Here is a 4877-nt window from a genome sequence, read left to right on the forward strand (position 1 = left end):
CAAATTTCACAACAGGTTCAAGTCACGTGGATTCGCCGCAACGGCCAACAGAAATCTGCTTGGTTTGAAAGTTACTTTTCTATGAGCTTCTTACATTATTGACATTAGAGTGTAGTGTTTTGCCTGCAAAATTTTGTTAATGTAATCGCACCTTTACAATTTAAATATATGCATTGTTATAGCATACTACAACTCTTTGAGGTTCTCTTGGAGAAACATTGCACCTTCGCAACCTCTGAAGTATGCAATCCTCTCCCAATGGCTTTCCAGACAGCCAGGCCCTTCAGTGACCTCAGTGTTGACTTCTGAGTGCTATTCGTGTTCTCAGCAGTAGACATAGTGTGAAGGACGGTCATACATTCCCCAGAGATTGTGATGATGTTAAAGTTTTAAGACCTTTGCGCACATCTAACCAACCCGGCAAGCGTCCTGTCTTGTTCTATCCTGTCCTCCATGGCTCTCGGCCTCAAAAGCAGGACAGTATGTCTGGGGAAAAAAGCTGCTGTCATATACTACGACTAAAAAAATGAAACATCAGCATACACAGTCCTGTATATGTAGATACACTCTATATATACTGTATACTAAAGCTTCTGTCGACATTTTTTCAGCTATTGAAGTCATCGACAAAAATTAGCAAAAATTGCAGTTTTTTTTTTTTTTTGTCTACTGAGAAAAAATAGCCCGGGCCTGGGATCGTTTCATGGCACATGTGATTACCTGCGCTGTAAATATAAGCCTGTTGAAGCTTCAGTTTAGTCTTTTCTCCCATTAGCACTCGCACAAATACTTTGAGATGTCTGCGATCTGCGTAAACACGGTGACATATGTGGTCAGAATCGCAAATCGCTTCAGCGAAGGATCCCAAAGCGTCCACAGACTGTGCGTGCGGAGGAGGAAGAGGTGAGAGAGTCCAGACCCGCGTTTGGCTCTTATCTCTCGGCTTGTATAAACGGGCCCGACTGGAACATCATGCCCATTTCTCTGTTTAGCACCGTAACTAAAACAAACCTGGCAGTAGCCGTTTGTGCCATGAAACGATCCCAGGCCCGGGCTATTTTTTCTCACTCTGTTTTGCACTTAGCACTAATGTACTTCAAATGTGTGGTGGTACGGTTACAGATTTACTGTCAGTAGAAACGGGACTTGTGTTCGAAAAGAAAAGACAATGTGTGTGGGTGAAATCCTGTCTCTTTTCCATTTACTATTCGAGGAACTCTGCAACCTCTAGATTGAAACTCGCTCCTAAAATCTAATGAGCTGTCTATGGCCTTCATGGGCACCCTTCTCAATGTTGGTGTTCACATTGACAGCAATTAAATAACTGGATGTCGGTGAGTCTTTGCTAGTAGGCTGAATCGGGTAGAGGATCACTGTTCATTTACATTAAGTTGAGCTCTGCTCATGCCGTCGGTGTCATGTGAGATTCTATCCTCTCGCGGAATCTCATCTTTCTTCCTCAATATCTGATCAAAAACATAGCAAGTTTGTATTTTCTTAATTCTTTTTTAAATTAAGATAAGATATACAGATTAAAGCAATGTTTTACATTGTTTCCTGCAATACTTACTGCAATACAGTACGACAAGACCAGTCAATCCAAACACAGTTAGATTGTTTAAATTATTCTTAATCAGGCATTGAATAGACAACCCATAAAAATATGTGGGTGCTTCTCAATTGAGAGGCTGCATACAGTGTATGTATACAATATACTGTATGTGGGATGCCATGTAATCAAGTGCCACTGAATGTCATCTAAATTTGAAGGATCCGAAGGTAGCCTTCATTTTGCGTTCTTCATTCAGCGTGTTTCAAAGGATTCCTCAAGTGTGTCCATCGTGTCCTCCATTCACCCACAATACTTTGCACACATTACAATTCATGAAAATGAATTAGTGGAAAATGAAACAGCACTGAACAGTTCTCTAATGTAACGCAGGGGAAAAAAAGATTTTGGAGGTCAAGGCATTATGTTTTAAGTGGAACTTCACATGAGGTCTAAACATTTCCCCCATGTAGGTTTCACAATAGGTTTGTCACGTGTGTTTGCCGCATTGACCAACAGAAAGCTGCTTGGTTTGAAATATATAATAGCCTGTGGACTTGACCAGAGAAGCACCCGTTGTCTCAGCCAATGCATTGAGGAGAAAGTAGGTTTCTGCAGCAGTAAAATTGCCCACTAAAACCTCAATCACTATTCCTTAATTAGTCAACTAGTAATCCACTTGAAGGAGTGAATGAAAACGAGTGCATTTGCATTGTTTGTGCTTGCAAGTTCCTTTTTGTATTGAGCAAAAAGGAACTTACATCTGTATAATTCAGCTGTGGACGCCAGGGTATAGGGGCGATTTCAGACAGTAGGATTTTGCACAGCTTCAGAAATGGGCAACTCCCATTGAAAATTAATGATTTGAGGTCGCTTTGTCAGTGCAAATCACTGTCAAGAGTCAGTGCTTGAAGACAGCCTCCTAACTGAAATTGAAGTGAATGATTTCAATTGCTCTAGGCAGCAACATTGTACACCATACTAAAGTCTTCCTCACAAGATTTACTGTCGTTAGACTAGTAGATAATGATTCCAACAGTCAAGATATTAGTATGTTGCAGGGCTAACAATTTGATATGTTATATAGCACACAAATGTTGATGAAAAGGTTCTAATTTTAATTAGACTGAACATATTTAGCATGAAATTATCAAATATGATCACTGAGCTTATCGAAATGCATTCTGGGATTGCCATGTCCATGAAGGATGCAATGCGGCCTCCGTTTTCTTATCTTAGCCTTTGAGTCTGAGTGCTCCTATGACATCCTAAAATCCTCTTTTCGTTGCGCTATTGTGCTCTGCAAGAGAGAGTGATTGGAAAAGAGTGAAATTGTGTATTATTCTCACTTGAGAGCGGTACTCTTTTGTAGTAAGGATGTCAAGGACTGACTCTCACAGCAATTTTGGATGGGTGCTCTGTGATCATGTTTTCATGAACACAGCAATTACTTACCCATCTTTTCCCCATGGACCCTTTGCTCCACATACACTTGTTCTCTTTGATTTGCTGTCTACTCTTCTTCTTTTATACTCTATTCAGCCAGTTCAGGGTGCCTCACATTCAGCATGTTTCTTTAAATTGTTCTGGACGAGTTTTGAATGTCACCCTCATTACTTTTTCTTCATGATCAGACAATTTAATAAACTTCGCATTGCTTGCTACTGGGGTTTTTTAAACAAACGTTTCTGACAGCTGATGGCAGTCTGAAAGTTATGGCTGCTAGTGAAAATGCACATATTTGCTAAATTGTTGCATGCTCAATGTTCAGAGAAGAAAGTGCCCAAGGGCATATAGCGTTTAAATTGAAATATTATCTCTTGCAATGTTTCATTCTCCATTTCTGACGCAGATTAATAAAAAAAAGTTTTTACTTTTTTCTTTGCACTTTGGTTAAGAACCTTCTTAGTTTGAAAGCCATCAGGAAGGTTTACTGTAGATATAATTAAAACATTTAATGCTTGCTGTCCAGGCACTCGCTTGTTCTCTAGAGATTAGTTCGGGAACAACAGGAGCACATCGAAACTGAAATTAAAAAGTTGTTGTTTGTAAAACAGATTCTAAATTTTAAGTGCTTCCTTGTGAAACTCTAAATTAAAACATCCCGCAAAGTGTGCTTCATTTGGTTCCAACTAAATTAACTTTCTGTAAACAAACTAATGGAGGGGTGGAACGGATGTTGTCAAAGATGTTCACGGAGGCTCCAGCCAAACCTAAATGTTTGATAAACAAAGGATTGCCTCCCTCCTGTTTTTAACAGAATCACTTTGAGCTCTGGCTGCGAGCCTGCATTACAGAATACAACATGTAAAACCAATTAAAGATGCTTTTAATCAAACCCTTTTCATTTTTGAACTCTCTAAATAAATATTTTCATTGGATGATGGCCCGATGGCTGGATGCAAGTCCTGTCTTGCGTTATTAAAGTGCTGCGTCTGTTTGTATGTTGTTGGAGTGTGTAGGAGATTTGAAGTTTCTGTATTTGCCAAGCGCTCCTCAGACTACTGAGTCATGCCTCGGATATCTGTCAGTGGACTTCAAGAAAATTCAGAAAATCACGCCTGTAACACAGCAGCTTAATGTTTAACAATGTTGATCCTCACATTCTCATAATAATGATTAGGGGGAAGAGGGAGAAAATCTTCTAAAACAATGTTGGTGCAAAACCAGATTTCAGGCATTGTGGGTAATTCTAAAGATTAAATGCAGCTGTAAAATGTCAGCCGCTAATAATGAGAAATGCCGCTCTCCACAAAGCATAAAAATAAGGGCAGCAGGAGAACCATATTGCAGCAACTTTGCTTAATATTCAGTGTTTTAGTCAGTGAACTTCACTCCAGCATTCAGAGGAAAACATCCAGCTGGCTGCTTTAATTATGCTTCACCTCTTTGTCACGGACCACAGGCTGGCAGGCCATTGTGTTCCCCAGACTTTTGTTGTGTGGGTGCAGTGGCCGTTGATGACTATGCGGGCTCCGTGGCGACAGGCTGCCCGGTGACAGTTTCCGTGGTGTTATCACTGTGAGCAGACCACTCTATGACAAGCTTATTCTCAAAGCCAGGTGGGCCACAATTTCAGAGCAGTATGACAACAGGCATTGTGTGTATGTCGAAGAGATGAGAGGACATGACAGCTCCATTAATGCCAGTGTAAATAGGACTCGACCGAGAGGTTATGTCTCCGAAATTGAGGCCCCATATCAGCCACTGTGACCAGTAAGCTGTCCACAAGCCTGAATGGTCTTTTTATAGCCATCCAGGAGACTGTAATCGGCATCTCATAATGGGGTTCAATAATAATTCAGGAGAATTTGAACCTTAATCAAGC

The sequence above is a fragment of the Phoxinus phoxinus genome, assembly GCF_949152265.1.
Source record: "Phoxinus phoxinus genome assembly, chromosome: 9".
Taxonomy (NCBI): domain Eukaryota; kingdom Metazoa; phylum Chordata; class Actinopteri; order Cypriniformes; family Leuciscidae; genus Phoxinus; species Phoxinus phoxinus.